The sequence below is a fragment of the Microcaecilia unicolor genome, chromosome 11 (assembly GCF_901765095.1).
Source record: "Microcaecilia unicolor chromosome 11, aMicUni1.1, whole genome shotgun sequence".
In the NCBI taxonomy this organism is placed as follows: Eukaryota; Metazoa; Chordata; class Amphibia; order Gymnophiona; family Siphonopidae; genus Microcaecilia; species Microcaecilia unicolor.
Genome location: NC_044041.1, coordinates 171225554 through 171247393, shown reverse-complemented (window position 1 = coordinate 171247393; position 21840 = coordinate 171225554). Strand labels below are relative to the sequence as shown.

Here is a 21840-nt window from a genome sequence, read left to right as displayed (position 1 = left end):
CACAATTCTCTGCCCCACAAATCCTTGAGATTAATTTTCCAGTTGTTTTTATACAAAGTAGGTAGCCACATGGCTAATCCATTTGTCACAGACCATGAATCAGTATATATGTATGACATTGCCCTAAATTCTCAGTTTTCAAAGCCACATAGGCAGCATATAACTCTGCATATTGACTACTTCCTCCTTCTCCACTACATTCTAATGAAAATTCTATTTTTGGATTGTAAGCTATCGCTTTCCACATTTTCTTTCCTCCAGCATACTTAGCAGAACCATCTGTAACCCACTCATGTTGCTGCTCCTCATTAGTTAATTGATCATAGGCTTTTCCCCACCTGACTGGGCTCTCCACCAATTCCAGGGGTTCTAGCCCAGTTTGTCCTGTTTCTGGAAGGGCTGCCACCTTTTCATGCAGTGAGGGAATTCCCCCAATCCCTGATTTCCATTCAATTATACTAGCTTCTTGTGCACCCCTATCCAATGAGTTTTTGGGAAGCAATTCAGCTTATTTTCGAAGGAGATCACTGGCCATCTTTCGATACAAAAAGGGAGATAGCCGGCGATCTCCTAAAGCCGGCCAAATCGGTATAATCGAAAGCCGATTTTGGCCGGCAACAACTGCTTTCCGTCGCGGAGCTGGCCAAACTTCAAGGGGGCATGTCAGTAGGGTAGCAAAGGTGGGACAGAGGCGGGACAGGGGCGTGCTTAAGAGATGGCCAGCTTTGCCCGATAATGGAAAAAAGAAGGGCGTCCCTGCCAAGAATTTGGTCCACTTTACTTGGTCCCTTTTTTTTCAGGCCCAAGTCCCAAAAAGGTGCCCGAACTGACCAGATGACCACCGGAGGGAATCGGGAATCACCTCCCCTGACTCCCCCAGTGGTCACTAACCTCCTCCCACCCTCCAAAAAACAATAAAAACTTTTTTTGCCAGCCTTTATGCCAGCCTCAAATGTCATACTCAGGTCCATCACAGCAGTATACAGGTCCCTGGAGCAGTTTTAGTGGGTGCAGTGCACTTCAGGCAGGGGGACCCAGGCCCATCCCTTCCCTACCTGTTACACTTGTGGTGGTAAATGGGAGCCCTCCAACCCCCCTCCCCCAAAAAAAACCCACTGTACCCACATGTAGGTGCCCCCTTCACCCATAAGGGCTATGGTAATGGTGTAGAGTTGTGGGGAGTGGGTTTGGGGGGGATTTGGGGGGCTCAGCACCCAAGGTAAGGGAGCTATGCACCTGGGAGCTATTTTAATTTTTTTTTTACTTTTAAAAGTACCCCCTAGGGTGCCCGGTTGGTATCCTGGCATGTCAGGGGGACCAGTGCACTACAAATGCTGGCTCCTCCCATGACCAAATGCCTTGAATTTGGCCGGGTTTGAGATGGCTGGCCTCGGTTTCCATTATCGGCGAAAACCGAGGCCGGCCATCTCAAACCCAGCCATCTCTGACATTTGGCCGGCCCCAACCGTATTATCAAAACGAAAGATGGCCGGCCATCTCGTTCGAAAATACAGTCAGCCCCGCCCCTTCGCGGCGCCGTCCTCAGAGATGGGCGCCCTTAGATTTGGGCGTCCTCAGTCGAAAATGCCCCTCCACGTATCCATTGCATTATTGGTATTTATTTATTTATTTGTTACATTTGCACCCCACTTTATCCCACCTATTTGCAGGCTCAATGTGGCTTACATAATACCGTAAGGTGATAGCTACCTACGGTGAAGAAACAAATACAAAGTGAAGTTAATTTTCAATAAAATAGGTATGTACAGACACATTAGGGAATCATAAAGAGGGAAGTTATGTTAAGTTTATAGTGTTCATTACAAGTTTAGGTATCTTTATGTTGCTGGGTTCAGGTACTTAAGTTGGGTCAGTGGGATATGCCTTTTCGAACAGGTTGGTCTTTAGTGATTACAGGTCTCAGGACAGCAACATGTCCTATAGTTAACTGCTCGGTATCCACCAGAGCCCAATAACATGCTAATAGGTGTTTCTCAAAAGGAGTATATTTTCTTTTCTCAAAAGAAGTATATTTTCTTTTCTACTTCTAAAAAACCTACGGCTCTAAAATCCCAGTGTTACCTGATTCCTTTGTTTTTGCCAAAGGCTCCAATTAGCATAATTTTCATTCACTGAGACACTTAATTCTACTTCTAGTTGCACTGGCCACAGATCTGAAACAATCTGTGTTGTCTGCTCAAAAGCCTGTTTCTCTTTTTTTTTTTAAACTGTTGCTCTTCTCCCTTCCACTCAAGGTCATATTTTTTCCTGATTACCGGGTGCTAGCATTTTACTTATGTGCTGCTTGCAATTAACAAATTCCTATGCCTAAATGTTTCCCTGCCTGAGACAGTCCTTGTATCTTATTAAGAATTATCTCCCATCCCTTGTCCTTTAAATGTGCAATTAATAACTCTAAATGAGTCTAAACATAATTTTAAATCATGATATAAATGTACTTTCTTTTTGTTAATTTTCTTTCCTTTGTTTCATATATTTATACTGCGTCACTCTTACAGCGGCACGATCAGTTATCATTTAGTAAAGTATTCTGGCAAGCATCTCATTTTAACTGTAAATCACACACTTATCATTCCAATTCTGTACTTTTCCTATGCTATTTATCCCGCCTCTAACGGGTTTTCAGATAAGCAATACTGTTACATAGTAACATAGTAAATGACGGCAGATTAAGACCTGTATGGTCCATCCAGTCTACCCAACAAGATACCGTTCCTTCTCCCTTTTTGTTTTAACTTTTTGCCTGCAGCAAACCACAACAAAAGGCAATGATTCCTTTAAACCGGAATCCTATTCCTCCCATTATGACCACTCAGTGGCTATAAAAACATATAGTACCTCATTCCAGCCTTGAAATTCAACTCTCCTCTGCATTCCTCTTAAAAAGTTGTCATTCTTTATACGAATCCCACCCTCATCGCCAAAAATGTACTGCTATGGATTTACAGCCTGTCTTACTAACACAGACTACTCAATAATTACTGTGGATTCTTTTGGATTTGTATTAGGTAAATGAGACCTTTATTAGAGGTGCTAAAGAGGCATATTTTCAAAGCACTTTGGGAGGCTAAGTTCCATAGGTTTCTATGGAACTTTGGGAGGCTAAGTGCTTTGAAAATATGCCTCCATATCTACAATGATTAAGATATTTATTTATTACATTTGTATATACAATGATTAAATCATCTAACTAAAAGAAAGCTATAAGACAGATATATACATATTATACATACAACATCACTGGTCAGGAATTTCAGGCACTTATCTCATCAGCCGGGAGGCCCATTGCAGTGAAAGCCCAAAGTCTCCCTATGACCAGGAACAAGTCTTTTCTGCACGATGCGTCCATCCACAGATGAGCCTCAAAGCTTTGCTGCAACAAGCCCCCCTTTTTATTAAGCTAAAGCTTATTGTCAGAGCCAAGGAAAATTACAGAATGCTTAAGAATAGGTAAACAAGCCATACTCAACAACAACTCAATGCCTAGTCCTTTCGTCTCAATACTCCCCACCTTTCCCGGCTACCCTCAATACCCCAGATGTAAATATCCCCATCTCCAATAGTCTAAAGATCCTTGGAGTTACAATAGATAGCCATTTATTCTTCGATAACCACGCTAAGCTCACCACAAAGAAAATGTTTAATATGATGTGGATTCTGAAGCGAGTGAAATCCTATCTTCCCTTGAACACTTTCTGGAACCTGGTTCAATCCACAGTCATCACCTATGTTGATTATTGCAACAGTGTTTTCCTTGGCTGTAAATCCCAAGTCCTGAAAGTCTTCAGACTGCCCAGAACACGGCAGCCAGACTTATCGTTGGCAAGTCAAGATTTGAAAGCGCATCACCCCTTCGAGAAAGGCTTCATTGACACCCCATCAAAGAGAGAATACACTTCAAGGTCCACACAATGATCCATAAGATCATATCAGGAGAGTCCCCCACCTATATGAACAACTTGATTGACCTTCCAATTAGAAATAGAACAATGACATCACGAACATACCTCAATTTACACCTCCCCAACTGCAAAGGTATCAAATACAAAACATACTATGCATCCAGTTTCTCCATCCTGGGTAGTCAACTTTGGAATGCTCTCCCAAGACCCATCCGATCAACCAACAACTATTTACCTTTCAGGAAAATGTTAAAGTCCCATTTTTTCAAGCAAGCTTACCCTAATGGACCAACTTAATTCTACCAGCCCACCTACGATACTCCTGCTACGACGTCGACACTAACTTTGACCCCAATGACACATTTGACGTTACTCTCAAATCCCTTATACTCAATCCCCTATCTTCTACCCCCCCCCCCCCCCCCCCCATCCTTTTACCATTTCCTTCCCTATCTCCTTCCCTTTTACCTATCCTGCCCTTGTCTATCTTCCCTATTCCAACTCATATATTCCTGGGCATTGTTGCCACTGTGTTTTTCTCAGTTCATAATATTCTTTTCACATGTCCTTGTAATGCTTTTCCACTATGTAAGTAGTTATGATCATCACAGTTTATAATACTCTTCCTACATTTTCTTGTTTTGCTTTATTTTCTACCATGTAAGATGCTTTCTTTTACAATGTAAGCCGCACCGAACCTGCTGTGTGTGGGAAAGCGCGGGGTACAAATGTAATAAATAATAATAATAATACTGTGGGAATGTGGTCATAGTAACATAGAGGGGAATAATCGAAACGCTGGCGAACTCAGAATTTGGCCGGCTTCATATAGGCGGGTGAAAACAGGCAGGAATAATCGAAAATAATATGGCCGGCCATAAACTTACCATTATCCCGATTGAAGCCGGCCAAATTTGATACGGCCAAAGCATAGTAAAAACGCCCCCATTAAACATTCGATTTTCGCGGTTCAAACCGGCCAAATCAGGGCCTGGCAAAGTATACTAAGAATACGGTACTTGAGAAATACGTTACTGTACTTGATATTTTTCATTGTTCTGTAAATTTTCCCTGTATCTGGATGTCCGCAACTGCACTGTACTTGTGGAACATGCAGCTACGGGAAATATATTGTGTATGAAGTTCACATTTGTGATAATGATCCATATATGAAAACTCCCATATAAGGGCAACTCCGCACGTAGGCCCGCACGCATGACGGGAATGCGTCACAGATGGCCATGCGTCATAGCCGGCCACATATGGAGCCATTGTACATGGCGAGACGTGCACGTGCTGACCTATCCATATATGGAATGGCGACCCATATATGGAGCCTTGCGTGTAAGGGCGGCCATCATGCATGGCCGGCCATATAAGGCGACGCATGTGTTCCCATTTTCACTTACAAATATGTCGATGAGAAGGGAGCCCAACTTCTCTGTCACAGAGAACTTGCTCCTAGTGCACCTGTGCGTCAAGCAAAGGCATGCACTCTTCCCCTACCACCACCACCTGCCCCCCAGGGCTATCTGCATCAGAACCTGGGCCGAGATCAGGGACAGGTTACAGAGGTAAGTGTTTCAGCCCCCCCCTCCTGTAGCTACATATATAACAGCTCCCTCAGTAGTGTAAGCACAAACTGGAGTCTGCATTCAAGGGTAATCAATGAAATGTGTACATGCACATTCATTAATATAATCTAGGTAGTAGAAATGAAAAACATTGCCACATCCCTACAATACTGCACACAAACGGTTCTCTCTGTCCTCACATTCCCCCCCCCCCCCCCCCCCCCCCCCCCCCCCCCCAGTGTTCTGAATCTCTTCTACTTGATTTACAAATGAATTTGTGTGCTGAAGGCAAGAAGTCCCATCCCCTGACTCCTGGTATACAAACTTATATCTTGCAGAAGATTTGGCATCAGGAGGGACTTAGAGTCCCTCCGGCAGAGGTCCCGCCACGTCCGCCTACAGAGCCCTCACATGATTAGGGCGGCGAGACGGCGCCTCAGGGATCAACGTAAGTATTATAAACAGGGCACCTGTACTCCTTTGTAAATGTATTTCATACTGCAAATGTCCTGTACAATATCAGTTTCCATGTGACTAATAAGCAACTAGTTAAGTCATAACTCCTCTATCCCAGATCAAGGCCTGAGGTATGGCTGCAACTTCCAACTAACCTCCTGTGAGATGAATGAGATGGCAAGCCTCATTTCTGTATCCCTCTTTCTGGGGTGGATACTGTTTCATGGTATTCCTGCCTGAGGTCCTACTCTTAGTGGATGTCATTGCCTCATATTAAACTTATGTGTCCCCCCCCCCCCCCCAAAAAAAAAAAATAATAATAATAATTAAACAGAAACCCAAAATAGTCAGCCAACCATAGTCACAAATTATAATGCAAACATGCTGCTGAGCAATGAGTGTGATCTGCCTGTGTACTCAGTCACACCAGCATTCACGGTTCCTTGACATCTCATCTCATGCATCTCACACCCCGTCCCCCGCCTCAGGCCAGCCAGCTCCTGCACTATGTAAGCTATGTTGGATGTGCTGATCTCAAACACAATCCTGTTACATACACAGAGCACCAGCAGCAGGAGGAGGCGGCCCAGGAGGAGGAGGAGGAGGCCGGCCAGGAGGAGGAGGAGATGGCCCAGGAGGAGGAGGAGGAGCAGGCAGCCCAGGAGGAGGAGGAGGAGGAGGAGGCGGCCCAGGAGGAAGAGGCCCAGCAGGAGGAGGCCTAGCCAGAAATGCCTCCCCTTGAGGGGGATGATGAAGGGCCCACACTCCCTGCCCTTTCCACCCCATCCCCGCCCCCATCCCTAGCCGCAGCCCCATCACCACCCCCATCCCTAGCTGCAGCCCCATCCCCACCCCTACCCCCATCCCTAGCCGCATCCCTACCCCCATCCCCTGCCCCAGCACTGCGCCTCCTGCAGCAACTGGTGGATGGGGTAAACCAGTTGCTGCAGGAGGTGACAGCAATGAAGCAGCAGGTGGGGGCAATGTGGCAGACTAATGAGCAGCACCATAGGGCAGTGAGGCTGCTCCTGGTGCTGCTCATTAGCCTGCTGTACACGGCCATTCAGCCAGGAAGACGTGGCCGCCCTTAAAGGACATTTGGGGGGAGGGGGGAACTTGTAAATAGGTTATGTATTGGTTTGGATTATTTGAATATAAGTTGCATATTTTTCATATAACAGGGTGTGTGTCTCTCTTTCTGCACTACTTATTATCAAATGCTGGGGTTCATATGAGAGGAGGCAGCAATATGGATTGCATGACAGGTGAACTGTGACAGAGAAACTTTGGTGCATATGTGTGATGTGTGGCCATACAGAAGGCCACCTGTTCCATCCAATCTGCATGGCTGTATGGTAAGGGGGGAGGCTGGGTGGGCATTTGTGGTGAGGAACATAAATGCCCATCCAGCCTCTTCTTCCCCCCCCCCCCCCCTTTACCATAGAGCTGCACACCACAGAGTTGTTTAGCACTAGTGAACTGGAGATATCTATAGGTAGCCCCTAGACAAGGTTTGCTCTTTGATCACCTGACACCCTCACCCCAGGGGCGTATCTGCGTGGGGCCTCAGGGGCCTGGGCCCCCGCAGATTTCGCCCTTGACCCCCCCTACCGCTGCCAACCCTCCCCCTCCGTTGCTGTCGCCTACCTTCGCTGGCGGGGGACCCCAACCCCCGCCAGCCGAGGTCCGCGTCCTCCTGCCGCTGCCGGCTGCCTTTAAAAGAATTCCGTCAGCTGCAACCCCCGCCAGCCAAGCCGAGGTCCTTTCATTTCTAAAGCTGGCACCGAAAGTTTCTTCTGAGTCTGACGTCGCTGCACGTTGTACGGCGGGGGGGGGGATCGGCAATGGCAGCGGCTGGGGGGAGAGGGATCGGCAATGGCGGCGGCGGGGGGGGGGGCTATAATGTGCCCCCTCACTCTGGCCCTGGCCCCCCCTACCGCCGCAGTTCAGATACGCCCCTGCCTCACCCACAATCAAACCACAATGGTGGGGGCCACAAAGATGTTACAAGGAGCTGGGCCATCTTTTGACATTGAGCAATGCTATATAGTGCTCAATAGAAAAGGGAAACCAATGTTAAAAGCATTAGATGGATGTTTGATTCTTCACAATTACAATACAGTACCACAGGTACAGAAGGGCCTAGGCTAGGGGATATAAATGTATATTGTTGTAGTGATTTTGAGTTTGCTCACAGCTTCTTGAGTCCCAGGAGGGTTGTAAGTTTGCACCTGAGGCAATGGAGGGTTAAGTGACTTGGCCAAGATCACAAGGAGCAGCAGTGGGATTTAAACTGGCAAGCTCTGTATTACAAGACTGGTGCTCTAACCACTAGGCCACTCCAGCCAACAGGCTGTAGCCACTTGCACGTAATTTGGAGTAGGAATTGTAACCAGAAACCCTTGCTCTCAGCATGACTTAAGTGCTCAGTAGCCACGTACCTGTGGCCACCTTGAAAATAGTTTGCAGGCTGGAATGTAGAAATGTTTTGGTTCCATAATTATGGACGATTGTAGGACTGTGTTTAATAATGTGGAAAAGACATTCAGGGCATATTATTTCATTTGTTTATTTAATTAAAGCATTTATATCCCACATGTTCCCACTGGATGCAGGTTCAATGTGGCTTACAAGAGCTACATCAAGAATACTGTATTACTGACATACTCAAACAATGCAAGCAGTAAATTAACTTTGCAATAATATACAGCAGTGGCATAGTAAAGAACATACATGGTAACTGATTTGTTATATATTGTTATGTATGCTCCCCCCACCCAACAACCCTGAGAATGGGTGGGCACTTCATAACAGGGGACTGGGGTTCACCACATAAAGAAGGATGGAACCTAGCGGGGAGACACATGAGGGGCAAAGTGGGACACAAACTACCAGCTGTGGATACCCGTGAACCTAGGTAAGATTTGAGTGCAGTGAAGACAGAGAGAGAATGGGGAACCCTTGACCATGAGGGACGCACACATCCATTCTCAGGGCCTCTTCCCCTCTCTTCCCCCACCCCCACCCCCACCCCCACCCCACAGCCACCCACAACTCAGTGTGTCTAATAGAGAACAAGACATCTGTACAATGAATTGGGTTGAACAAATCATGGCTTTCAGAGTTCACTGTATTACAGTCTACTGCTGTCTCTTGCAATCCTCTTGACCAGCTGTCCTGCAAGATGCAAGAAGTGTTTGTTTAGCAACTATATAGCAGAAAGGGAAGAGGTGGCTGAGAGGTATGAGCTTACCTTGAACTTGTGCAAGAATCTGTTGGCTCCAAGGGACCAGAGCAGGGGCGTAGCTACGGGTGGGCCTGGATGGGCCCAGGCCCACCCAGTTTCGTCTCAGGCCCATCCTCACCTTCTCCCACCCCCACCGTAGCGCTGCCTCCTCTCCTGCACTTCGCGGTGTCTGTCTCCCACCCTCACGGCAGCGCTTTCAATTTGCTATCAGCGCTGCCTGCCTGACAGCTGACAGAGGCGACGCGACATCCTCCTGCTCCGGGGCCTTCCCTCTGCTGCGTTGATTCAACTTCCTGTTTACGCAGGGTGGATTGCACGCGGCAGAGGGAAGGTCCTGGAGCAGGACGTCGTCGTGCCGCGTCTGTCAGCTGTCAGGCAGGCAGCGCCGATAGAGCGCTGCCGCGGCAGTGGGAGACGGAGACCATGAAGTGCAGGAGATGAGTCAGCGCCACAGTGGGAGAAGTTGAGTGGAGGCAGCGTCGATAACTTTAAAGGTGCTGTGCGCTGCGTGGGGGGGGGGGGGGTTGGGGTTGTAGTGCCCACCCATCCAACCCGCTGGCCCACCCAAAAATTGTCTTCTGGCTACGCCACTGGACCAGAGGCTGGCTGCTTCAACAAAGGAGAGAGAGAATGGGGGGCAGTGAGTGAGCACATCACACACAGCAAGGAGCTCCTGGAGGGTACAGAATGGAGAGTTGGTCCCATGTAGAAAATGCAGAGTATATGCTAAGCTACCAGCTAACACCCAGTCTGAAACAAAGTCCACACATCAGTTTTCTTTGAAAAAGTGCCCACAACCTCCCCCCCCCCCCCCTTTTAAACACTGGCCACAAACTCATCCCCCCCCCCCCCCAAGAACCAAAAACAACAAACAGGTATACAAAAGTATACAGTGGCCAAAAGAAGGTGTAATATAAGTGAAGCAAAAACGCTTTGAAATACCACCCCATAATATAAATGAAACCTCTAAAGTGCAGCACACAGAAAGCCCTTTTAAAGAGGGTCGAATAAAGGAAATGTAAGTTCCCAAATGGGCACAGCAGCTGCTGAGTTCATGACCCTTCATCATAATGAGCAAAGCGAAAACACAGTGCAGGTAAAAGCACCCGTACTTATCGATAATCAAAAGTACGGCGGCCATCTGGTTTGCTAATTATCGAAAATAGGCCGGCTATCTGGGGAAATCAGCTGCGGCCGGTTAGGGCTTTTAACGATAATCAAAATTACGCCAGCTATGTGAGACCCGCCCATATCATTCTCCTATGGCCGGCCATAACAGCGTATTTAAGTGGCGTTTTCGGCATTTTCAAACCTTTTGCATTGCAGTGCTACAATGGGACCCAAGCTACCACCAACCCACAAGGGTAATTTTACTGATGCAGAAGTTCAACTGCTGGTGGAAGAAATTGACAGGAGGCACATGCATCTGTTCGCTCCCACCCGGCCAGAGGCTAGCTGCAACCACAAAGCAGCGGGAGTGGGAAGCAGTCAGGGACAGGCTGAATGCGGTCTTCCACTGTGGCTGGGATGTGGAAGACTGCAAGCGAAAGTGGCGTCGGCTGAGGCAAGATGTTTGCAGGAAAGCTGATGCCAACCCCCCAGCAGATGACACTGCTAACCTCACCCCCATTGAACGCATCATCCATGGGCTCTTGCCCCAGGAGGGGATCCATGTCATTGGGTCCCTGGACACATCAGCACAGGCTGAGGGCTCAGGTAGGTTCACCATTAGGGAGCTGGGGGATGTATTCTGCTGTACTAAACTCTGTTTCACACAAGTGGGGGACAGTGTGGTGCTCCTCAGCAGTAGGGAAAGGGGGAAAAGAACAGCCTGCAATGCATATCAGTATTCATTACAAGCCATGACAGGGGGGAGCAGGAGGGGGGAGGGGGAGGGTTTCCAGCAATGTATATAATAGATGTAAATATATTTACAATATATACAATGTAAATAAAATACATACACTGTGTGTAGCTTTGCACTGTTTCACATCTTTGGCTGCCTTCCCCATCACCAAACTCTGCATATCTCCTTCCCACACCTCTGTGCTATAGCCACTGTGTCCTCTGCACTCCTTCCACAGATCTATGTCTACCCACCTGCCTGTGTGGCTGTCTTGCACATCAGTCTCTGCAGTACACTGCACTCCTTGTCTCCAGCTCTGTACAATGACATCTGTGGCTTGCCTGCCAATCGCATTCCTCACCATCTCTTTGCTGGTTCTTTGCCGGTGGGGCTATGTGTATGAATGCTGAAAAACAAATGCAGATTATTTTGACCAACACACTTCTTCCCCTTTTGCTATGCAGGTGATGACAGCCAGTGGGAGGAAGAAGCTGGCCCTAGTGGCCACCAGCCCCACCACAGCAGCAAACCAGTAGGCCTGCACAACAACCCACACAGGACCATGGGTTGGAACCACACGACCCAACAGCAGCAGCACTGGCTATCCCTCCACCACCTGCTGCACCGGCTATCCCTCCACCACCCGCAGACTGTGCTGATGGTGGCAGCGAAGAAGAAACCGAAGATGCAGAAGGGGGCACCTGCTCAGCAGAGGCCAGGTAGCCAGAGGAGGCAGCTACTGCGCCTGGCCACACAATTGCTGGGCTACAATGTGCAGATGGAAGAGTACCGGCGCCAGAAATTGGAGCTGCACCGGCAAGCACTCCAGGTGCACCAGGAAGCGCTCCAGGTGCAACGGGAAACGCTCCAGGGGCAACGGGAAGCGCTCCAGGTGCACCGGGAAGTGCTCTAGGTGCAAGGGGAAGCGGTAGAGGCCCAACGTGCTGTGACCCAGCAGCTCCAACGGCTGGAGCACAGCATTGAGGGCCTACACCGTGACTTCAGAGCACCTACTCCAGCTGTGCAGCAGCCACCACCACAACAACTGGCGTCTACCTCTTCCACTGCACATGAACCACTTTCAAAGAAGTGGAGCTTGAGATCCTCACGTTCTCCAGCCACTGGTCCAGCAGCCACCACACCAGCTCCCATTCTGGGTCCTGTGCCAAGGTTGCAGGCCAAGGGACAAAGCACAAAGTGGCCAGACTTCACCAGGGCAGCTGAGGCAGTGGGCTGCCTTGTGCACACTGACACAGAGGAGGAGAGTGGGAGCTCATCATCAGAGGAGCACTCTCAACAGAGTTCCCATGCAGCACCAGCTGCAAAGGAACACGGTGGGAGGGGTAGGAGGGGACGGGGGAGGGGGCGTGGAAAGTGATTGGACATGCTGGGGGGTGAGGGGTGGAGGGAGGGGAACATGCACAGAGTGGGTGATGGTGGAGGTGGTGGGGGGGTGTTGGTGTGTAAATACTGTGTGATATCAATGTCCACTTACTTCACTGAAAACTTGTGTCAATGAGTCTTTGCCTGGCTCTGAACCCCAGCTGGTATGCACTCTGCTCTGTGGGCGGGAGGTGGAGGGGGCTCCTCATCCTGTTCCTCTGGGGCCTGCTGCTCTGGTGGCTGTACCTCTTCTGGGAGGGCCTGTCCTTGGCGCTTTGCCAAATTATGTAGCATGCAGCAGGCCAGGAACATCTTTGCCACCTTTTGGGGACCGTAGAGGAGTTCCCCTCCAGAACGGTCCAGGCATCGGAACCTGTTCTTTAGTAGTCTGAAGGTGCGCTCTATGATGACACAGGTGGTCCGATGCCTACTGTTGTAGTTCTCCTCGGCCCTTCTTTGTGGGTGCACTATGGGGGTCATGAGCCACGTCCTCTGTGGGTAGCCTCTATCACCTTTGGGAAGAAGCAGAATGAGAAGGATGAGTGTGTGTTGTTTGGAGCAGGTACCTTGTGGTAGTGGGGTGGTGGTGGTGGTGGTGGTGGGCAGGGGGGGGTTATAGTGGGTTGAGCAGGAGGTATAGTTTGGCCAGAGCCATGCTGCACTTACCTAGTAGCCATCCACCAGTGAACTCCCCTCACTCAAACCTCTGGAAGATGCCCAAGTGCCGCAGGATATACGCATCGTGAGTGGACCCTGGGTATCGGGCACCCACATCTATGATCTCCCCTGGGCATCACACACCACTTGCATGTTCATGGAGTGAAATGTTTTGCGGTTTCTGTAGGTGGCCTCTCGTGCCCGGGGGGGTCTCAGTGCAACATGTGTGCAGTCTATCACACCTATGATTGAGGGGAAGTGAGCTACAGCGTAGAAGGCAGCCATGTTGTTGTGCAGGGCCTGGGGGGTGGTGGGGAAGGTGATGTACTCAGAGGTGTGGGTAAGGAAGGCATCAAGGAACTGGGTGAGGCAGTTAGAAATGGAAGGCTGGGTGAGACCCGTGTTGACAGCTAGGACAGACTGGAAACTCCAAGTGGCCAGAAAAGAGAGAGAAGCAGTGATCTTTAGGTGCACAGGGATGGGGTTGTTCCTACGGGTCCCGGCCTGCAGGAGGGGTTGGAGCTGGTCACAAAGGTACTGAATGGCAGCTCTATCAAACTGGAACCTAGTGAGGCACTGCAGGTCAGTGAGGTCTAGGAAAGTGGTACGGAGCCTGAACACTCTGGGGGCGTGCGTACCTCCTGCGTTGCCTCCCCTCTTCCTCCAACATGCAAGCCACCTGTGCATTTAGTACCTCCATTTCCCCACACTACAGGTGCAATACACCAGTGAAAGACACCAGGAACAGACAGAAGCTGCCTCTCACTCTCACACCAGCCACAAACACCCACTACAATCTCTCCTGCCACACCCTCTAGCCACTCACTCTCCAAGCAGCAAACGACAGTCTTCACACATAGCTGCAGCAGTACACAGGACAAAGACAGAAACAGAGACTACAAACAGGTAAGGGAATGAATTATGAACGTGGAGACACTGACAGGAGAGGGAGAGGGGATGGGAGAGATAGAGGAAGGAGTAGGGGTGTCTGGGTTTGGGGAGTAGACGGGGTAAAGCTGAAAAGGTAAACCACAAATAACGCAGGTGAGGGTGAAAACGTTGGGACACAGACAAAGGTAACAGGTACTCAACAAACTCTCAGCTTTCTCTGCAAACACCAATTCAGCTCTCCCAACAACGATTTTGCCACGCTCCAACTCCACACAATCGCTAATGGGTCTAAAGACAATTTCCCCCTTACTCTGGTCGCTTTTATTTGTGCTCTAACTAGTGCTGCCCCTATTACCGACCATGTGAAACTCATTCGCAATCCATTATACGTTGCAGCCGGCTATCTCATTACACTGCCCCTAACACGCCCCGTATGTTCCTGGCCATAGATGGCCAGCTTAACGTTTACGCCGGCGTACCGGCCCGCAATCGATTATTCGAGTTGGCCGGCGTTCTGTAACGGAGCCGGCTATGTCCATTCTGTGTCGCTATTTCGCCGGCGAAAAGTTTTGATTATAAGCAGGATAGTAACATAGTAAATGACGGCAGAAAAAGACCTGCACGGTCCATCCAGTCTGCCCAACAAGATAACTCATATGTGCTACTTTTTGTGTATACCCTACTTTGATTTGTACCTGTGCTCTTCAGGGCACAGACCGTATAAGTCTGCCCAGCACTATCCCCGCCTCTCAACAACCGGCTCTGGCACAGACTGTATAAGTCTGCCCAGCACTCTCACATGTTTCCAAGTCCAGGTGGCCAGTCTGAACTTCGGAAACAAGCTCCATCCTCCTCTTCACATACCAAACTAATTAGAGCTGTGTCTTATCTTCTGCATTCCAACTTATTTTCACACAATCAAAGTTAAACAATCATTTTTAAACAGAATTATTTCTAATCAACATTACAGACCCTGAGTGCACTTGTTAGTCAAGGCAGATAGAGTCTCCAAAATCCTTTTATTACACCTTCTTTTTACCTTCTGACTAATTGCCAGATTTCCACTTTCCCTGATTTCTCTTGAATGTACTACTTAGTAACTCCTCGTCTTAGTAACTTACTTTTTGAAAAATAAGCAAATTGTTTGTGCTTGTCTGTTCCACTCCACTCATGATTTTGCAGTCCTCTGTCATATCCCCTCAGCCATCTCTTCTCTAAGCTGAGGAGCTGCAAGATGTATAGCCTTTCTCGGTAAGGGAGCTATCCCATGCCCTTTATTACTTTGGTCACCTTTCTCTGTACTTTTTCTATTCCTACTATATCCTTTTGAAATGCAGTGACCAGAATTGCACACAATAATGAAGATGTGATCATACCATGGAGTGATACAGAGGCATGCTAATATTCTGTGTTTTATTCTCCATTCCTTTCCTAATTCTTCTTAACATTCTAGAGTTTCCTGTCCATTTACCATTTTTTCACTCCCATTTTGTTCTGCATTTCCTCCCCTACAACCAACTTTGACAGAGAGCTTTCCTTTTCAGTTGTATTCAATGTTTCTGCTTCTCTAACCACTCAGATTTTCATGCCTTCTTACCATTCAGTCTAGAATCTCCATTTTATTACTGCATTGCCATTGACCTAGAACTTTCTTTTTCCCTCCTCAGCCTCTTATTCCTCAAGCCTTTCACTAAGTCTCCCTTCTCTATTTCCCCCTGTGATTTGAGCTACCATTTTAAAATGACCCCCTCCCCCTCCCCACCCCCACCCCCCACCCCCTACTACTACTACTACTACTACTATTAAACATTTCTATAGCGCTACTAGACTTACGCAGCGCTGTACAAATTAACATGAAAAGACAGTCCCTGCTCAACAGAGCTTACAATCTAAATTGGACAGACGAACAGACAGTTAGGGGTGGGGAAATTGCAGTGGTAGGGGTGATAAGTGAGGGTGTTGAGTAAGAGAGTCATGGTTAGGAGTCGCTTCCTTTAAATGGACATTTATTTTCAGCTTTACCCGACAAAGAATTCAAAGAGGATTTCAAAACATAAATAACAGCAAGTGGGAAAATATGTAGAATATGGCTCAGAGAATTCTCTCCAACCCCCCCCCCCCCCCTCTGTGTATGTGTGTGTGTATTCGTATGTGTACTTGCTTCAGGCGTGTGCATGCATATCTATATCTGTGTTGGCTTTCTGTGTGTCTGTGATTGGGAGGGGAGATTAGACTGGAGGACAATTTGAGAAGTGCAATTCCTTATTCAATGCTATTAACCTGCATCTGCTAACCAATAACAGGTTTGATCTGGCTTAGCATAGCAGGGTATTAAAAAATGTATGGACAAGTTCCTAAAAGAAAAGTCCATAAATCATTGTTAAGGTCAACTTGGGAAAATCTTCTGTTTTTTCTTGGGATAATCAGCATAAGATCTATTTTATTCTGTTGGGATTTTGGCCACTGTTGGAAACAGAATACTGGGCTTGATGCAATACTTATGTACTTATGGTTGTATTTACTCAATTCTGTTCCAAAGGTTACAAATTACAGCACAGGGTGCTGAAGCCAAAACATATCTTTTGGAAACTCAAAAGATTGTGAAAAGAATAAAGTTCAAAGTACAATTCTTCTTAATAAGAAATGTCCAGCAGGCTAATCACTTTTACTTAAACATCACTGTCTCTTCTTCCGGTGTTCCTTTGCCCTCTAAACCAGGGCCTTGTCCCCCTCTGGAGACCACTAAAAGCTGAGTCTTCAGCCAGCAAAGCTCTATCCCTCCATAGTTATATCAGTTCAGCTTCTAGCCCCATGTGCAATAATTCACAGATTCTGAAAGCTTTCTTCCTCTCATTCCCAGCAACTCTTAAGATAATCAAAGTATCAGTCCAGTTCTTCAAGACTGGCAGCCTTCCTTGGTCTCAGAATAGCCAATCCATGTGGAACAGAAACTGTTTTCTTCTCTACCACTCCCCTTTCCCTGAATACAAGCACAGTCCACAGCAAAACATTGGAATAAAATTCCAGGCTAACCTTTCCCTTTCTAACGGCAATCAGCTCGTTATGAATTCCATACAGCAAGAGTCCTTCTCACCAAGGCTGAGCCTGGGGAAACCTTGTGGTTCTTCCATGGGCTAAGCTACTGTTTCTGACTCCCACTGCTGTTCTTGGCATCTTGAAGACCCCCTCTCCCCTAAGCTCTAAATCTCTGTTTTCCCTCTTAAAGAGACAGGGAACTTTCTTTTGCATTTTCACAATTATTCTCATTGCAGCGCCCCTTTCAGGGCTAGCTGAGGTTATATCCTGGTGCCACTGAATCAGTGAATGTATGCTGCAGTTGTTGGAGCTAGACAGTTCTCCCATAAAAATGGGGAGAAGGTCACTTTTTTCTTTTGTTCCCCCAGCCCCCACATATGTAGAAACTTCATTTATATAGCACAAGAACGTCGCACAACTCACCTCTTCTTCCTGTGACTAGTCCTCACCCCCTTTGCCTTGTAATTGGCTGGTTCTCCATGGACATCGATCATCTAGCCACACAGTTGAAGTGACGCCATGGTGACATCACCGACCCAGCCTTTCTATAGCACAGAAAACTTAATAAAGCTCTTTGCACATGCCCTTGCTTTCCCGCCACTGATAGGTACTATATACAGTGGTGGAAATAAGTATTTGATCCCTTGCTGATTTTGTAAGTTTGCCCACTGACAAAGACATGAGCAGCCCATAATTGAAGGGTAGGTTATTGGTAGCAGTGAGAGATAGCACATCACAAATTAAATCCGGAAAATCACATTGTGGAAAGTATATGAATTTATTTGCATTCTGCAGAGGGAAATAAGTATTTGATCCCCCACCAACCAGTAAGAGATCTGGCCCCTACAGACCAGGTAGATGCTCCAAATCAACTCGTTACCTGCATGACAGACAGCTGTCGGCAATGGTCACCTGTATGAAAGACACCTGTCCACAGACTCAGTGAATCAGTCAGACTCTAACCTCTACAAAATGGCCAAGAGCAAGGAGCTGTCTAAGGATGTCAGGGACAAGATCATACACCTGCACAAGGCTGGAATGGGCTACAAAACCATCAGTAAGACGCTGGGCGAGAAGGAGACAACTGTTGGTGCCATAGTAAGAAAATGGAAGAAGTACAAATGACTGTCAATCGACAAGATCTGGGGCTCCACGCAAAATCTCACCTCGTGGGGTATCCTTGATCATGAGGAAGGTTAGAAATCAGCCCTCAACTACAAGGGGGGAACTTGTCAATGATCTCAAGGCAGCTGGGACCACTGTCACCACGAAAACCATTGGTAACACATTACGACATAACGGATTGCAATCCTGCAGTGCCCGCAAGGTCCCCCTGCTCCGGAAGGCACATGTGACGGCCCGTCTGAAGTTTGCCAGTGAACACCTGGATGATGCCGAGAGTGATTGGGAGAAGGTGCTGTGGTCAGATGAGACAAAAATTGAGCTCTTTGGCATGAACTCAACTTGCCGTGTTTGGAGGAAGAGAAATGCTGCCTATGACCCAAAGAACACCGTCCCCACTGTCAAGCATGGAGGTGGAAATGTTATGTTTTGGGGGTGTTTCTCTGCTAAGGGCACAGGACTACTTCACCGCATCAATGGGAAAATGGATGGGGCCATGTACCGTACAATTCTGAGTGACAACCTCCTTCCCTCCGCCAGGGCCTTAAAAATGGGTCGTGGCTGGGTCTTCCAGCACGACAATGACCCAAAACATACAGCCAAGGCAACAAAGGAGTGGCTCAGGAAGAAGCACATTAGGGTCATGGAGTGGCCTAGCCAGTCACCAGACCTTAATCCCATTGAAAACTTATGGAGGGAGCTGAAGCTGCGAGTTGCCAAGCGACAGCCCAGAACTCTTAATGATTTAGAGATGATCTGCAAAGAGGAGTGGACCAAAATTCCTCCTGACATGTGTGCAAACCTCATCATCAACTACAGAAGACGTCTGACCGCTGTGCTTGCCAACAAGGGTTTTGCCACCAAGTATTAGGTCTTGTTGCCAGAGGGATTAAATACTTATTTCCCTCTGCAGAATGCAAATAAATTCATATACTTTCCACAATGTGATTTTCCGGATTTAATTTGTGATGTGCTATCTCTCACTGTTACCAATAACCTACCCTTCAATTATGGGCTGCTCATGTCTTTGTCAGTGGGCAAACTTACAAAATCAGCAAGGGATCAAATACTTATTTCCACCACTGTATATCGCACGCTCAGCCCTCGTGCCTCAGTTTCTTTTTGTCCGCGGTGCGGGACGACCTGAGTTGCTTTTTTTTTAATTCCATCAGTTATTTTCAGTTGTCATTACAGATTTACATTATTGCTTTTATTTACTACTATATTCATAATTAAATTACAGAAGTATATCTCAGAAGATGTCCCGTTTGGATACGTCAAATGCAAGCTTTAAAAAAACCATACACACATCAAAGCGCTTCACTTCAGTATCGACATAGAGTCTAAGAGGGGCCAAATACCTGCTCTCCCCCTTGCCTTAGTGCCAGGGGGATCAGGTTTCTCCAGTTCCTGCTCTCCTCCCCTTGCCTCAGTGCCCATGGGATCAGGCGTCTGCTTTCCAGCAGCACAGAGTTTTACTGGAGATGGAGCCATTCTGACCTAATGGTTAGAGCACCTGTTTGTAAGCCTTACATTCTGCAGTAAGTTGTACTGTCGGCTCTTATAAAGATTTCTCCTCGAAGCCGGGAATCAAATTCTGGTGTCTCTGACTTTGGTACCAAAATTACATTGGAGTACTAGGCACATTCGGTGCCTGTCATCTCTCGATGTCGTATTGGTATTTGAATCACTTGGCAGCACTGCAAAAGAAAAAGCATTATACATTTGTCATCGGTGACTGAGAAATATACCTTCCAGTTGTGAATCATCATTAAGTAACATCTTTTTGTGGTTTTGGACTATTTTGCTTCCACAATATGTGAACATAAGATATTGATATCATGGGTAGGGAGGATTGGACTTGGGTGCCATGATGTGGTAATGGCGTTATTACAACTATTGATGACTCCAGTCTGGGTAATGCACTATAAAAACTGAGCACTCTTCACATTTATATATTTTTATGATTATTTTTTATTTTGTTTATTTCATTTTCTGTATGTCTAAATCGTTTGAAGGTTTCTGGATTGATTTAGTTTTGTACATTAGGTAACCAACCAACAGAGTTAAAATTTAATGCCAAGAAGTGCAGAGTGATACACTTGGGGTGCAGAAACCCAAAAGAGAGGTACCAAATAGGAGGGGAGAGATTAGTAAGCTTGACTCAGGAGAGAGATCTTGGGGTGTTGGTGTCCGAGGATCTGAATGTGAAGAAACAATGTGACAAAGTGATGGCCATGGCCAGAAGGATGCTAGGCTGCATAGAGAGGGGTATAAACAGCAGAAGAAAGGAGGTGTTGGTGCCCCTCTACAAGTCATCGGTGAGGTCCCACTTGGAGTATTGTGTTCAGTTTTGGAGGCCGTATCTTGCTAAAGATGTAAAAAGACTGGAAGTAGTGCAAAGAAAAGCTACAAAAATGGCATGGGATTTGCGTTGAGGAGTGGCTTAGTGGTTAGAGCACCAGTCTTGCAATCCAGAAGTGGCCAGTTGAAATCCCACTGCTGCTCCTTGTGATCTTGGGCAAGTCACTTAACCCTCCATTGCCTCAGGTACAAACTTAGATTGTGAGCCTTCTGGGACAGAGAAATATCCAGTGTACCTGAATGTAACTCACCTTGAGCTACTACTGAAAAAGGTGTGAGCAAAATCTAAATAAATAAATAAACCTGAACATGTATACCTTGGAGAAATGGGGGTAATATTTGAAAGGTATTAATCCACAAATTTCTCCGGAGACGTGAAGGTGGTAGAAGTAGAGGACATGAGGCTGAAGGGGGGCAGACTCAGGAATAATGTCAGGAAGTATTTTTTCATGGAAAGAGTGGTGGATACATGGAATGCCCTCCTGTAGGAGGTGGTGTAGAGGAAAACGATAATGGAATTCAAACATGCATGGGATAAACACAAAGGAATGCTGTTTGGAAGGAATGGATCCACGGAATCTTAGCAGAAATTGGGTTGCAACACCTGTAATTGGAAAGCAAAACCAGGGCTGGGCAGACTTCTACAGTCTATGCTCTGAATGTGAATGAATAGATATGGATGGGCTGGAGTGTAAATTTTAAGGGGCTCAATGTAGCTTCTTGCTGAGCAGACTTCTATGGTTTGTGCCTTGAGAATGGCAAGGACAAATCAAAATGTCAGGAACTATTTTTTCACTGAGAGAGTAGTGGATACTTGGAATGCCTTCCCACGGGAGGTGGTGGAGAGGAAAACAGTAACGGAATTCAAACATGCATGGGATAAACATAAAGGAATCCTCCTCAGAAGGAAGGGATCCCCAGAAGCTTAGCCGGTGGTGGGAGGCAGGGCTGGTGGTTGGGAGGTGGGGATAGTGCTGGGCAGACTTATACGGTCTGTGCCAGAGCCGGTGGTGGGAGGCGGAGCTGGTGGTTGGGAGGCGGGGATAGTGCTAGGCAGACTTATACGGTCTGTGCCCTGAAAAAGACAGGTACAAACGGTGGTGGGAGGCGGGGCTGGTGGTTGGGAGGCGGGGATAGTGCTGGGCAGACTTGTACGGTCTGTGCCCTGAAAAAGACAGGTACAAATCAAGGTAAGGTATACACAAAAAATGGCACATGTGAGTTTATCTTGTTGGGCAGACTGGGTGGACCGTGCAGGTCTTTTTCTGCCGTCATCTACAATGTTAAACTCAGGTATACATAAAAAGTATCACATACCACGTAAGATTAGTTTATCTTATT

General features: G+C 47.3%; 1 protein-coding gene across 2 annotated transcripts in view; it reads left to right on the top strand.

The window, feature by feature from the left end:
• LOC115481127 (cytochrome P450 2F2-like) overlaps nt 1-21840 on the top strand; it is a 107962-nt gene that overhangs the window by 11631 nt on the left and 74491 nt on the right. The window contains exon 1 of one of the 2 annotated variants that reach the window (XM_030220159.1): nt 13949-13992. The exons of the other annotated variant lie outside the window; for it this stretch is intronic. The gene's annotated coding sequence lies outside the window, so the exon portion shown is untranslated. Of the gene's footprint in view, nt 1-13948; nt 13993-21840 lie in introns of those variants that run through there. 2 annotated transcript variants of the gene reach the window in all.